Source organism: Pseudorca crassidens, chromosome 17 (assembly GCF_039906515.1).
Source record: "Pseudorca crassidens isolate mPseCra1 chromosome 17, mPseCra1.hap1, whole genome shotgun sequence".
Classification (NCBI taxonomy): Eukaryota; Metazoa; Chordata; class Mammalia; order Artiodactyla; family Delphinidae; genus Pseudorca; species Pseudorca crassidens.
In genome coordinates, this window is record NC_090312.1 from 36,597,879 (window position 1) to 36,614,215 (window position 16,337).

Sequence of the window (16,337 nt, forward strand, 5' to 3'; positions counted from 1 at the left end):
ATACGACCCAGCAATCCCACTACTGGGCATATACCCTGAGAAAACCATAATTCAAAAAGAGTCATGTACCACAATGTTCATTGCAGCTCTATTTACAATAGCCAGGACATGGAAGCAACCTAAGTGTCCATCGACAAATGAATGGATAAAGAAGATGTGGCACATATATACAATGGAATATTATTCAGCCATAAAAAGAAACGAAATTGAGTTATTTGTAGTGAGGTGGATGGACCTAGAGTCTGTCATACAGAGTGAAGTAAGTCAGAAAGAGAAAAACAAATACCGTATGCTAACATATATATATGGAATCTAAAAAAAAAAAAATGGTTCTGACGAACCAATAAAGACGTAGACTTAGAGAATGGACTTGAGGACATGGGGAGGAGGAAGGGTAAGCTGGGACGAAGTGAGAGAGTGGCATGGACATATATACACAACCAAATGTAAAATAGCTAGCTAGTGGGAAGTAGCCGCATAGCACAGGGAGATCAGCTTGGTGCTTTGTGACCACCTAGAGGGGTGGGTTAGGGAGTGTGGGAGGGAGACGCAAGAGGGAGGAGATATGGGGATATATGTATATGTATAGCTGATTTACTTTGTTATAAAGCAGAAAGTAACACACCATTGTAAAGCAGCTATACTCCAATAAACATGTTAAAAAAATTGTCACAAGAATCCTATAAGTATTAATATTGTCTCCCCTTTATAGATAGGCTCTGAGGAAAAAAATAGTTTGCCTAAATTAATGGCTAAGTAGCAGAGCTGTTGGATCTTACCCACAGATCTGTTTGAGTACAGTGTTCACACTCTTAGCCACTCATGGTAAAACACTTCCTCCTCTGGAAGGCTCCGGAAGGCTTCCTACTCTCCACTTTGCTTCAATGACTCTTGAGTCCTGGTGCTAGATGAGGATTAAAATTAAGTAGTTGTGTGTGCTCTGTTATACTGCAGTCAACTGTTTATTCTATAAGCCAGGGTAGAGAGGGGAACCAGACTGATACCCTGCCCTCCAGAAGTTCACACCAAGCTGTGCCGAGTGGTTTGCTGTAAATGCTTCTTTTGCCTAAGACGAGTCCGTGTGTCCAATGTGTTACCAAGTCCAAGCTCGCTCTGTTTGCCGCACGACAGACCAATAAATTGGGAGACGAGGTGTTGAGGCAAGGAATAGCGATTTTATTCAGAAAGCCGGCAGACCGAGAAGATGGCAGACTAGCATACCCAAATAACCGTCTTAATGGGGTCTGGATGCGAAGAGGGAGAGGAGGTGAGGAAGTAAAGTAAAAAGGCCATTTGTCTTGCAAAACCTCCTTGCTCAGCTGCATGGGGAGGGGGATGTGTTAATTTCTTCTTTTCTGCAGCCATTCATAGGTGGGCAGGGTCAGAATGTCTCTCTCTGAGCTGAACAAAGGCCTTTTAGTTTAATAGTCAGGCAGAGGGGCAGGGTTCCCTGTGGCAGGCCATTATGTACGCTTACAGCTATAGACAGTGATTATAATAATAACAAAAGCAACGAAAAGCAAAGGTTAAAATAAAAGATGCAGAAGAAACATGGAGTCAGCATTAGGTCTTCCCTGTTACAAATGCACAGTGAGGCCAAACATACCGAAACATGAAGCGCAGAGAAAGGTTCATTGCAGGGCCAAGCAAGGAGACCTGGTAGCTTGTACTCAAAAGACCTCAACTCCCCAGTGGCTTTTAAGGAAAGGTTTTTATAGGCAAAATTTGGGGCGAGGGCTGCAGAGTGTGTGACTTTCTTCTGACTGGTTGGTGGTGAGGTCACAGGGTGGTGCCCCAGGAATCTTGTGCTCAGCTTAAAGTTTTCATGCTCCACCTGGGTGGGGGCCTTAGTTCCTGCAGAAGAACTCAAAGATACTGTTATTTATAGTCTTTGAGGAGGAAGCAGGACCCTGCCCCAAGGCTGCAGGATTGTTTCTTGTTTCTGCATTCCCCCCCCACCCCGTTCCCTAATTAGTAACTGTTTGAATCTGCCCTTCGGAACTCAGGGAAGGTCTAGGAGGCTGAAGCCTTTTCCCTATAAACAAGAAACACGGAAAGGCTTTTATACCCTGGAGGGTTCCATAGGGTCCTTCTCAGTTTCATTTCAGGACTGCCAGGGTGGATGCTGTCCTACTGTTGAAAAAAAACCCACCACCATTGTTGCTTAAGGCCACCACACCTCTCAGTTAGGCCCACTAAGAAAAAGGAAAAGGGCTGTGTTGACTCTGACATGAGGTCTTTGAGGAGTCCCTGAGCCTTCTCCAGAGGCATTGTTCTGCAGAGGGAACCTCAGTTGGCCAAAGGTACAGAGAGGCAGAAACAGAGATTGGAAGAGGGAAGGTAGCAAGAGGTGGGGGGAGAGGGAGCAGAGTGCCCGTCACAGACAAGATGCCTGACGTTCCTGAGGAAAGCTCTCCAAGATGCTGCTCCACAAAGACTTGCTCTGTGCTGAAAATGTCATCCAACTGGGAGTCCTGTCTGTTGCCATTCTGTGCCAACTTCACCCAAAGGTCACCTATTGTCAGATGGAGCCCAGGTGGAAAGTGAAGTGAGAGGGAGTCCAGTAGGCTGATTTCATTCTGGCTTTTCTGGTTTCTGTTTTTATTTTTAATTTTTTTAATTGAAGTATAGTTGATTTACAGTGTTTCAGGTGTACAGCATAAGTGATTCAGTTATACATACATACATATACATATGTTAATGCAATTTCGTGTGCCAGATGCACGGTGAGGCCAAACAAACTGCAACGGCGGAGTTTGGAGCAGAGAAAGGTTTATTGGTTTTAAAGGTTTATTGCAAGGCCATGCAAGGAGAAGAGGTGCTCATGCCCTGAAAAGCCTCAAGCTCTCCGAAGGGTTTCGGCAAAGCATTTTTAAAGGCCAGGTGGGTGGGGGTGGTAGGGTGCGTGATCAGCTTGCACACAATTCTCTGATTGGCTGATGGTGAGGCAGCAGGGTGGTGTCACAGGGGTTAACCTTATCAGTCCTTAGGCTCCAGGAGGCCTGGAGCTGTTTGCTCATGGTCATCAAGTAGTTCTTCCATTTGGTAGGAGTGGGGGGGGGCGTGACTCACATCTGCAAAACAACTCAGGAAGTTTGCATCAAATACTATTATCTAGGTACTTCAGAGAGGAGCTAAAGCAGAGGGGATGGGGGAAGGTCTGTCCCAGGAAGGCCCCATAGGGTCCTGCTCCATTACATATATATATATATGTGTGTGTGTGTGTGTGTGTGTGTGTGTGTGTGTATACACACACATATATACACATACCCACATATATACACACATGTATACACACATGTATACATATATACACACCCATATATACCCATACACACACATATATATACACATACATATATACACACCCCACACACACATATGTACACATACACACATATACACATACATACACACATATACACATATGTACACACATATATATACACACACACATATATATATATACTTTTTCATATTCTTTTCCATTATAGGTTATTACAAGATATTGAGTAGAGTTCCCTGTGCTACACAGTAGGTCCTTGTTGTTTATCTATTTTATATATAGTAGTGTGTGTATGTTAATCCCAAATTCCTAATTTATCCCTCCCCCTCTTTCTCCTTTGGTAACCATAAGTTTGTTTTCTATGCCTGTGAGTCTTTTTCTGTCTTATACATAAGTTCATTTGTACCATTTCTTTAGATTACACATATAAGTGATATCATACGTCTTTCTCTGTCTAACTTAACTTCACTTAGTATGATACTCTCTAGGTAGCTGGTTTCTCTTTAAGTAAATGAGTAGGGGTAGAGCTCCACCTGGTTTCCAAATGGCAGTGAAATGTACCCTGTCATCCCAAAGTGATAGCTGATTTTCATGTAAACAGGATAGTTCCACATTTTCCAAAGGCAATGGTGATCCAGGGAAGCAAAGGTGGATACTCAGGTACCTGGAGAGGGCTGGAGAAGGTAGCCTAAGAGACCAATAACCTGGTAGCCAAGGCTTAAGGATCCACACTGATCTGTGTGGCAGCAGAAAAGAGTCTTAGATAAATCACAAGGAAGAAATAGAGGAAGTTCTCAAATAATTGCAAACACTTGTATCACTCAGGACTCTTGGGTTGCAAACAACAGAAAGGAACTCTGGGTAACTGAAGACACAAAGAAGAGTGTTGAAAGACTATGAGTAGCCCAGAGAATGAGGAAAAGCCCTCAGCAGGGGCAGAACTAGGGCAGCTCCAGAATCCAGGAAGCAGGAAGTAATGAGCAACCCTGTCCTTGGGGATGAAACTGTGTTGCCATTTTGGGTCCTTGTGTCATGAGGCCCAAGATCTAATTTCCACAGGACAAGAGACCCCATTTGTTTAGTTTGGTTGGGAGTGGGGCACCTTGAGGGACAGCCCCACCAAACCTGCGTGCCATGGATGGGGGCAGTGTCTGCATGGGAAATAGATGGAGACACGGAGGCTGCGCAAGTGATGCCCCCATGTGTATTTACTCACCTGGGCTTTCCCTAGGGATGTGCAGGTAGGCTCTCACTGGAGTGAGTTTTAATGCAGCACTGGTCATTAGAATTGAGACTGGAAATAGTAGAAACAGCAATAGAGAAAGTACTGCAGGAGGGAGTACAGGAGAAACGGGAGGCAATGTCAGAAAGAGCATCCTTCAGAGATGTGTGTGAGGAGAGGAGGGACAATCACTTCTCTTCCTGTTCACTGCTCTTCAGAGCTACCACGTACAATTTGGGAAAAACGCCCCAATTAGCCGTGCCCAAGGGAAGGTACTAGTGCTTTTACTTAGGTAAAAGACAAATATGGAAGAAAGAAAAGGAAAAAATTTGCAAATTTTGAGCCAAAGCATAAGGGCTAGCCTATGTTTGGGTGTCTAAAGAAAAAAGAAATAAATGTCTTCAATCAACATAGTCCCTCTTTATTCTTGTGCATGTTTTTAAAAGTACACATTTCCATCTAGGAAGAAAATAAAATTAAAGCTTCTAATAAATAGTTCTTCAGAGAGATAGATCATATTAGAGATCAAATGTTCAGAAAAATCACATAAACACACACACATACCTATAATGAATTAAAAGTCAGGAAGGGGACTTCCCTGGTGGAGCAGTGGTTAAGACTCCACGCTCCCGGGCTTCCCTGGTGGCGCAGTGGTTAAGAATCTGCCTGCCAATGCAGGGGACATGGGTTCGAGCCCTGGTCCGGGAAGATCTCACATACTGCAGAGCAACTAAGCCCGTGTGCCACAACTACTGAGCCTGCATGCCACAACTACTGAAGCCCATGTGCCTAGAGCCCGTGCTCTGCAACAAGAGAAGCTACCCAATGAGAAGCCCACGCACCGCAACGAAGTGTAGCCCCTGCTTGCCACAAATAGAGAAAAGCCCATGCGCAGCAACAAAGACCCAGCGCAGCCAAAAATATAAATTAAAAAAAAAAAAAAAAGATTCTGCGCTCCCAACGCACGGGGCCTGGATTTGATCCCTGGTCAGGGAACTAGATCCCACATGCATGTCGCAACTAAGAGTTTGCATGCCGCAACTAAGGAGCCCGCCTGCCACAACTAAGACCCGATGCAACCAAATAAATAATTTAAAAAATAAAATAAGTCAGGAAGAAAATGAATTACATAGATATTCACAGGAAATGAGACAGATGGTTGCAGTGCTGAGAGAGAGAGAGAGAGAGAGAAACAGAGAGACAGAGAGAGACAAGCCTAGAAGACTAGAAGGGCTGAACTGAGAGGACACCTGAAATCAAGACCAAAGGTCTACAGAGCAACAGAGACAAATATGTCCCGGAATAGCAGAAGGCTGAGCAGCCTCTCTCTCGATTCATTCACTCAACAAATAGGTACTGAGCTCCAGCTGTGTTCAGGATGCTAAGCCATGTCTTGAGGAGATATCACCACTGACTCAGGGAATCTGCATTTACTACCACCTTACCCTCTCCTACTGAAATTCTTCCTTAAAGACCTAGTGACAAAAATAGGGCAATATAATGGTCACCAAGTTTGTTTCTGTTTAGCTACTTGAATCCATCATTTGAAAAAAGAAACACAAAAACTGGAAATACAGTATGGAACTTCAAATCAAATTTCATATTGATTTTCAAAATTTTTCTAATTAAAAAAAAACTTTTGAAGCTTACCAACTCATTTTAATATTCTCTCAAAAGCAAAGATATACTCTGTATTTAGAAGGTCATGCCTCTATCATGATAATAAAATGGTTTTTTTAAAAAAAATTATTTAACATATTACTCTACTCAGTTGGAAAAATATAGCAAAACATGAAGCAGGTTCAGAGCTGAGAAAGATCTAGGTTAGTCTTGTGGGTTGTTTTTGGAGAGAAGAAATAGGGTAAGAAATTTTTTGGATTTTGTCCAGGTCAGATCCAGTTCAAACTTCAAAGAGAGAATAATATTGTTATTTGAGTTCAGTTTCAATTCAAATTAAAATACCAGTTTCCTACTTTGGGTTTAGTTCAACTCTCTGCTGAGAGTTGAGAATGTCATTTAGTGGAAGAAAAGATGCCAGGGTAATTATTTTTTAACTCATTTTGTTACCCCCTACTCCACTGTAAACTGAGCGTAGCCGACGGCTTTCAGATCCACAGAGCACGGTGGAAATCCTCCAGGGCACAGAATTCCTTGGGCCCTAGAATCCATGTGGCCAGAAAGCCTTTTCGAGCTTGCACCCTATTCTGAGGAGAGGCAGGAGGGATGCCAGGGTCTGATAGGGCCCGTCTATGTGGGTTGACCATGGGTGAGAAGGCTAAGGAAGTGGGAGGTAGGCTCTGGGGAAGCTGACACTTGGCATCTAGAAGCAAGGCAGAGGTATGCAGTGGACTCCATCCTACACCAGGAGAAAGGTCAAGACAGGCGTGAAGATACCTGTTTTCTCCTCTTCATACATTCCTAGAGACACTGACAAAGAAACCGTGTCCAGAGGGAAAAGCAAAGAATAGGGGAAGGTGATGATTCAAAAGTGTCCTTCCCTGGTCCCACGTGCTAATACGTCCATCAGAACCTTGCTGAGAGAGGGCTGGCTTGGCGCTGCTGCCCCACTGTTTCTGCCGTCAACACCTACACCCACCCCTGTCTCCACCCAGCCCTGGTCACCTTGCTTTCTTATGGAGGAAGCCCAAACACTGCTCAAAATGACAACAACCTGAGCCCCTTCTCCACCCCATCTCCACCTTTAAAAAAGCAGCTTCAGAGACCTCATGGGAAAGTCTTTAAGCAAAACTGGTAAAGGGATTTACAAAGCCCTCTTTTAAATCTATGTACTGCTACACCTGGGTGTCTGTCGCCCATGCCCTGTTTATAATACTTTGAGGGATAACAACAACAACAACAAAAACAACAACAGCAAAACCCAAAAGCTGTTGCTCAGGCGCTGAGAGGATTAAATGAGATGACATACTGAAAAATGCCTTAAAAAAACCAAAATCACTGTAGAACTGCAAGTCCACTTTAAATATTCTGGGCTCCTTACTGGCTTCTAACAGCCTAGAATTACAAATATAATTAATATATATCCCATGGTTAAGTTTTTAAACTATTCTATCATTTATTAACTGTTGTAATCACACTATTACTATTATTACCACTACTAGTAGCATTTATTAAACAGGCACTTTGCGTAACACTTACACACATCATTTCAATGAATCCTCCCGAGAATCCTAGGAAGTCACTGTCCCCAGTTACAGAGAAGGAACTGAGAGGCTCAATATTTATTTACTAGTCCATTCTTTTATCCACTGATTTACAATGGCACCTTTAACATAAAGTGAATTGCGGTATACACATGACTCTGTTTTAACTCTCTATTCTGCTCCACTGATGTGTTCAACGATTTCTGCCTCAATACCAAAGCCTTTCATGATGGCTTCATTTACTGTATATTTTCCTATTTGATATCATTACACTTTTTTTTTCAAAAAAAATCTTCTTTTCAAAAAGTAGCACTCCAGTGGTTAGGACTTGGCGCTTTCACTACTGTGGCCTGAGTTTAATCCCTAGTTGGGGAAATAAGACCTGCAAGCCTCATGGTGTAGCCAAAAAAACCCCCAAAAACAAAAGATTTTCCTCACACAAGGCCTGTATTTTCGTTTTATATCATTTGTTGTTTAGGGAATATACACAGGAGGGTGTATATTACAAAAGACACAGGAGGGTAAACAGCAGGTAAGTGTCTCTCCACTACATCCCATCATTCAATTCTCTGTCAAGAAGGAACTGCTATTACCCGTTTCTTATTGCCCTTCTAGAAATAGCCCAGACACATGAACTTTAAAGTAAGTTTATCAAGTTCTGCCCAAAAAATTCAATTAACATTTCCATTAGAATTGAATTGAGTTTATAGATTAATCTGAGGGAAACTTGACATCTATACAATAACAAATCTCATTCAGCAGCTAGAATGCCTTTCCATTCTTTTGGTCTTTTTGTATGTCCTTCAGTAAACTTTTACGATTTTATTCATATTTTACATATTTCTGATAATATTTTTGCCTAAGTATTTTAGTATTTTTGTGTGTATGGCAATAATAAATAGAACACTGGTGTGTTGCTTTTGTATCCTTATTAGTCTCATAATATCTCATTTGACTATCTTGCATTTTCTATATAGACAGTGATATTGTTTACAAATACTGACAGTTGAATCCTCCTTTTCAGGTTTTTTTTAAATTGAAGTATAGTTGACTTCTAATATCACGTTAGTTTCACGTGTACAGCACAGCGATTCATTTATACGCACATACGTGAAAAAAATATATATATATATTCTTTTTCAGATTTCCCTTACAGGTTATTACAAAATATTGAGTATACTTCCCTGTACTATACAGGAGGTCCTTGTTGGTTATCTATTTTATATATAGTAGTGTGTATATGTTAATACCAACTCCTAATTTATCCCTCCCCTGCCCCCCCTTTCCCTTTGGTAACCATAAGTTTGTTATTTATTTACTTTTTAATAAAGTTATTTATTTATTTTTATTTTTGGCTGCGTTGGGTCTTCGTTGCTGCGCGTGGGCTTTCTCTAGTTGCGGCCAGTGGGGGCTACTCTTCGTTGCGGTGCGCAGGCTTCTCATTGCGGTGGCTTCTCTTGCTGCGGAGCACGGGCTCTAGGCACGTGGGTTTCAGCAGGTGTGGCGCGCGGACTTAGTTGCTCTGCGGCATGTGGAATCTTCCTGGACCAGGGATCAAACCCTGTCCCCTGTATTGGCAGGCGGATTCTTAACCACTGTGCCACTAGGGAAGTCCCATAAGTTTGTTATTGACGTGTGTGAGTCTCTTCTGTTTTGGAAACAAGCTCATTTGCAATTTTTTTTTAAGATTCCACCTATAAGCAATGTAATATGATATTTGCCTTTGGCGTACTTCACTTATTGTGATAATTTCCTTTCAGTCTTTATACTACTTTTCATGTACTAATTTTATTGATTTAGTAAGATTTTTAGTAGATTCCAGTGAATAGTAGCAGAGGTAGAAAATAATACCATCATTTTTCTGGCTTTGTGGGAATACTACTTTTGCAACCCTAAGTATCTTATTTGTTGTGTGGTCCCAGTAGCTAAGTTTCCATCTACTCCATGTACTGAGAGGTTTTTTGTTTTTAAGTATTTATTTATTTAGGCCACACCGCACAGCATGTGGGATCTTAATTCCCCAACCAGGGATAGAACCTGCATCCCCTGCAGTGGAAGTGCAGAGTCCTAACCACTGAACTCCTTACTGAGAGTTTTTAATAGCAATAGGTATCGAATTTAATGAAAAGTTTTTTGACATCTCTGAGATACTCAAATGATTTTCCTCCTTTAATCTATTAATGTACTGCATTATATTAATAGAGTTCCTGATGTTGAACCACTTTTGCATCCCTAAAATTGAACTTTGGTCATAAAATATGACCAAAGGGTCATAGTGCTTAAGTAAAAAATTACTTTAAAATTTTTTTTTCTTTTTTTTTAAGTATTTTTGCATCTATGTTCCTTAAATGAGAATAGGACCTTAATTTTTGAAGATCCTTGAATGCCAGGCTAAGGAGTCTGGATTTCTTTGCTGAGAACAATGAAGATTTGATTAATATTTTTACCACCTTTGAACATCTTACTGTGACCAGCCCAGTGATAAGAATTTATCTTCGGTTAATCGTCTGGGTCTCTGCTCTCTATTGCTGAATGCTTGTGACTTTGTCTTTTTCCAGACAGCATTGTTTAGTGACTATAGTGGAGACATGGCTGCAAAATCTTTCCTTTTCTCTTGTATTGCAAGGGATGGATTCTATACTGACTTGTAAGCATTTTAACTGGAAAGCAATCTATTTTAGGCAACTATTGTCTCTTCCATGCTTTCATGCCACATGTTTTTGCACAAAAATGTTTTGCCAAGAAGGAGCTTGGAGCTATGTGGGTGACAACTCTATTGGGAAAGGAGATGATTCCCCAAGGCCCCTTCAGTGGATTGTTACAGGAGTAGCGCAAGACGTGAGCGTGGGCAGGGTGACCATATGTGCTAGTTTCTCCAGGACCGTCCAAATTTTAGGTATCCTGTTCCATTGTCAGACTATGTGTCATGTCCTTTGTTTTTCTAAAACTAAGGTCACTGTAGGCATAGGAAGACCAGCTAAAATTCATCAAGTGTGCCAGAAAGCCTAAGATAATGCCAAAGAATTTAAATCCTCAAAATACCTTGAGTGGGTAACATGTTTGTTGGCCCCGTGGACTCCTGAAAATAATCCTCCAGCAGTCATGGTGTCAGAGGCCACACAATGCCTTTAAGATGACACTAGGAAAAAAAAGAGAGAGAAAAAAAAAAAGATGACACTAGACAAGATGGTGGAGACAGCAGCAGACGTTCAGAGAATTTGTCGTCTGACTCCCAGCTATCATCTTGGGTTCCTGGTTCCTGGAATTTGAGATTTTAGTTCTACTTGGGAATGGGCCTTGATACCTGTGTCTGACTGCTGGTTGTCCTTCTATCCAGTCTCCCCTTCTTTCCACAATAACAGGGTTTAGCTGAGTACACGGCTGCCCAGGCAAAGACTACAGTTCTTAGTCTGCCTTGCAGCTAAGTTCCTCCCAGGAGCCTGTGAGCAGAAGTTATGTGTGCCACTTACAGATCTTTCCTATAAAACAGTTAGTTACAAAAAATGGGTGCAAGACCTAAATAGACATTTCTCCAAAGAAGACATACAGATGGCCAAGGGGTACATGAAAGGATGCTCAACATCACTAATTATTAGAGAAATGCAAATCAAAACTACAGTGAGGTATCATCTCACACAGGTCAGAATGGCCATCATCAAAAAATCTACAAACAGGACTTCCCTGGTGGCGCAGTGGTTAAGAATCTGCCTGCCAATGCAGGGGACACGGGTTCAATCCCTGGTCTGAGAACATCCCACATGCCACGGAGCTATTAAGCCTGCGTGGCACAGCTACTGAGCCTGTGCTCTAGGGCCTGCGAGCCACAACTACTGAACCTGTGTGCCACAACTACTGAACCTGTGTGCCACAACTACTGAAGCCCACACGCCTAGAGCTCATGCTCCGTAACAAGAGAAGCCACCACAATAAGCCCGCGCACCACAACGAAGAGTAACCCCACTTGCTGCAACTAGAGAAAGCCAGCACATAGCAACGAAGACCCAACGCAGCCAAAAATAAATAAATTAATTAATTAAAAAAATCTACAAACAATAAATGCTGGAGAGAGTGTGGAGAAAAGGGAACCCTCCTATACTGTTGGTGGGAATGTAAATTGGTACGGCCACTATGGACAACAGTATAGAGGTGCCTTAAGAAATTAAAAATAGAGCTGCCATATGAGCCAGCAATGCCACTCCTGGACACATATCTGGAAAAAGAACACATAATTTGAAAAGATACATGTACCCCAATGTTCATCGCAGCACAATATCCAGGACATGGAAGCAACCTACATGCCCATTGACTGAGGAATGGATAAAGAAGAGGTGGTACATATATACAATGGAATCTTACTCAGCCATAAAAAAGAACGAAATAATGCCATTTGCAGTGACATGGATGGACCTAGAGATTGTCATACTGAGTGAAGTAAGTCAGACAGAGAAAGGCAAATATCATATGATATCACTTATATGTGGAATCTAAAGAAATGGTACAAACGAACCTATTTACACAACAGAAATAGAGTCACAGATACAGAACAAACAAACTTAAGGTGACCAAGGGGGAAAGGGGAGGGGAGGGATAAACTGGGAGATTGCGATTGACATATACACACTACTATATATAAAACAGATAACTAATAAGGACCTGCTGTATAGCACAGGGAACTCTACTCAATACTCTGTAATGACCTATATGGAAAAACAATCTAAAAAAGAGTGGATGTATGTATATTTATAACTGATTCACTTTGCTGTACAGCAGAAACTAACACAACGTGGTAAATCAACTCTACTCCAATAAAAATTAATTGAAAAATAAAAACAAGCAAACAAACAAAAACCCAATTAGTTACACACTCCAGATGGTACATTTTCTACTTCTGCAGAGGTAGAAGCTAGAGATGGAAAAGGCCACAGATCACACATCTGTCCCTCACTCTCCTGTCATAAAGGTACTAAGTTATATATCTCTTTAGGGTTTGCTTAACTATAGGGGACAGTCAAGCTTTGGCAGCTGAGGGACTGGGGCCAAGCATTTTAACCTCTTCCTATTTTTAGGGATATGCCAGTTGTGTGCATCCTGGTGGGGGACAGGCCCCACTTCCCACTGAGGAAGCCCTAAAGGCCTGTTACTCGCACATGAGAGAGAGACCAAAGCTTAGCCCCTGCCAGCTCTGATGTAGGAGGTCTGGGGACACAGGGCAGTTTACTATCAGTTGGAGGGATGGATAATAACTGTACAGTAGTTAAACATGTATTAGTTCAAAACACAAAGAAAGACTGAGAAATTAAGTAGCATCGTATAGCAGATACAATCAGACATACTGAAATAAAGTTCAGGGGGAAAAATTTAAATTATAAACACAAGGGAAAATTCTAATATCAAGCTAAATAGATTATTACAAAACATTTTAAGAATACCAGCAGGCCTCCTGCTTCTCTGCGAGGCAGATTAAACAACACATTTTTCACTTTAATTATAGCAAGAAAACCTAAATGTTGGTTAAAGCTCGGAGAGTAGACGCCCTGGGTTGGGCACAGTGGCAAAAACCTCCAAGGAGAAATTACATTCAGAGGCACAAGCTGAAAAATATAAATAAATGAAATAAATTTACAAATCAATGAAACAAATGAACATTAAAAAAAATAAATGTTTTTTTCAACAAATGGTGCGGAACAATTGGACATCCACATGCAAAAAAGTGAATCTAGACACAGACCTTACACCCTTCACAAAAATTGGATCATAGACCTCATTGTAAAGGGTAAAACTGTAAAACTCCTAGAAGGTAACATAAGAGAAAACCTAGATGATTTGGGGTATGGTGATGTCTTTTTCAGATACAGCACCAAAGGCACAATTCATGAAATAAATAATTGATAAGCTGGATTTCATTAAAATTAAAAGCAGAGGATTTTTTCAGACAGTAAGATTATTCTATGTAGTGGTGGATACGTGTCTTGATACATTTGTCCAAGCTCATAGAATGCTCAACACCAAGAATGAACCCTCCATCTGCAGCAACATGGATGGACCTAGAGATTGTCATACTGAGTGAAGTAAGTCAGACAGAGAAAGACAAATATATGATATCGCTTACATGTGGAATCTAAAAAAAGGGTACAAATGAACTTATTTACTAAACAGAAGTGGAGTCACAGATGTAGAAAACAAACTTATGGTTACCAGGGGGTAAGGGGAGGAGGGATAAATTGAGAGACTGGGATTGACATATACACACTACTATATACAAAATAGATAAGTAATAAGGACCTACTGTATAGCACAGGGAAATCTACTCAATACTCTGTAATGGTCTATATGGGAAAGCAATCTAAAAAAAAGTGGATATATATATATATATATGTATAACTGATTCACTTTGCTGTACATCTGAAACTAACACAGCATTGCAAATCAACTATACTCCAATAAAAATTAAAAAAAAAGAAAAAGAAAAAGAATGAACCCTAAGGTAAACTACGGACTTTGGGTGATTATGACGTGTCACTGTAGGTTCATCAGTTGTAACAAATGTGCCACTCTAGTGGGGGATGTCGGTAATGGGGGAGGCTGTGCATGGGGGCGGGGGAGGGAGTATATGGGAAATGTCTGTACCTTCCTTTCATTTTTGCTGTGAACCTAAAACTGCTTTAAAAAAAACAAAGAAAACCAAAAACACTATTTTTAAAAAGGATTGTAAAGAGCTAAAATGACTAAGACCAGGCATTCTTATAAAGTTCACTTAACAGAAAGGGCAGGAGACTAGGACCCAGTTAGTACCGTGCTCTCCAGGCCCGCAAACCCATCAGAGAGTCTTTGTAGCACTTAGCAATACCTGTCGTTTTCTTAGTTATTTGTTCCCATTGAGTCTCTGTCTCACACACTGTGGAGACAGGGACTCTGGCTGCTTTTCTCTGTAGGAACCCAGCACCTTAGAACAGTATCTTAGGCACACAGACCAGATGTTCAACAAACATATATTTGCCGTGGGCTGGTCTCTTTCCCCTTTCTCTGGGACACACCAGAACCTAAGCTCCCCTCACTTCCCCGCCAACCTTCTCACCTCCTTCCCTCCAAGCTGAGGAGTCCTCACCAGATCTGAGAAGGCTGGGAGGGGGGGTTGGGGAGCCTTGCCCTATGTCATTGCCAAAGATTCTCCAGGATCTGTCTTTGCGAGAGTGCTGCCTTTCCCCAATCGGCCCAGATTATTGAAGCTGGAAGGCTATGAAAGACCTCTTTCCCTCTGAGCCCCTGCCTTCCCAAGGATGGCCAGGCTGAGCAGCCCCAGCCAGTACAAAGTTCATCTGAGCCACAGAGGCAAGCCACATACATGGATAATTTTCAATTTTCTAGTAGCCTCATTAAAAAATATAAAAAGAACAGGTGAAATTTTTACTATATTTTACTTAACGCAATATATACAAATCATTATCATGGCAATACGCCATCAGCATTAAAAAGAGTTATTAATGAGATAATTTCCCTTTTTTTGCACTCTTTGAATTTCCGTGTATATTTTACACTCACGGCACACCCGTTTGCACTAGCCACACTTCAAGTGCACAGTGGCCACACGTGGCAGGTGGCTTCACAGCCTGGAGCCAGGAAACTGGAGAGAAAAACCTCCCTCGTATTTTAAAATGGCCCCTCCCACCCTCACGCGGGCATCTCCAGTGTCGCACACGAGGCCCCAGAAGATGCCGCGGCCTCGGAAGGAGAAGGAAGGGTGGGCGGGGGATGGGCGGCAGGGACGGGGCGCAGAGGAAATTGGCCGTCACCCGGCTCTTTCTCGGATCGCTTCACTGCCTCTAAGACACTTGCCCCTCAGGGTGTCTGGCAGGCTGCTTGGGCTGTGCTGGGGGGCTAGCGGGGGGTGGGAAGGTTGACGACGGACAAAGAAGCTAGCAAGGGGTCAACCGGAGGCCGCCCCCTCCGTGGTCCTACCTGGCCCGGGACTGGTGCGGAGGGCTGGCCCATCTCCAGACTTCACGTGGGCTTCCCCTGTGTCTCTAAGCGTTGTAGCGTTGCTGCCAAACACCAACACCCTCGTGCTATTTTGTTTGTGTTCCAAAAAGATGCTTTTACAGCGTCTCTGCACCAATTAGCCTAAAGCGTAATTGCCCTCTTGTGAAGCGGGCCTTGCTTTAGAGCCTGCCATCAAAGGTCTCCCGGGCTCCCTACCAAGTACTCGTGAGCTTCTTGCCCCTTTTTACTGGAGGGGAAGCGGCCTGAGAAGCCAGCGGCTGCCTGTAAAGAGCCAGTGAGTCAGGCAGGACGCCATCGTCTCGCCCTTCATCAGCAGGAGTCCGGAAGGATGTTAAGTAAGCCCGGGGAAGCCTTCCTTGTTGAATGAGGTCACGGTCCACCTAAGGGAATGTTTCACATGCTTGCAGCTCCCCCTTGTAACCATCTTTTGACAGAAAACCTGAAAGGGATTACGTACGGAGGATGCTGAACATGATCTAACTTTTTCTTAATGAATCATGCTGATGCTTATGGCTAGTAATTCTTTTTTTAACATCTTTATTGGAGTATAATTGCTTTACTTGTTACGTTAGTTGCTGCTGTATAACACAGTGAATCAGCTATACATATACATATATCCCCATATCCCCTCCCTCTTGTGTCTCCCTCCCACCCTCCTATCCCACCCCTC

The 16,337-nt window shown here is 42.3% G+C and overlaps 1 long non-coding RNA gene across 1 annotated transcript; it reads right to left on the bottom strand.

Moving 5' to 3' along the window:
- Nucleotides 1-2,858: 2,858 nt before the first annotated feature.
- Nucleotides 2,859-16,005, bottom strand: LOC137210526 (uncharacterized). The gene is made up of 3 exons (XR_010936599.1): nt 15,626-16,005; nt 10,712-10,808; nt 2,859-3,074 (listed from the first exon to the last, which is right to left on the bottom strand). It is a non-coding gene; the product is annotated as an uncharacterized lncRNA (long non-coding RNA).
- Nucleotides 16,006-16,337: the final 332 nt, after the last annotated feature.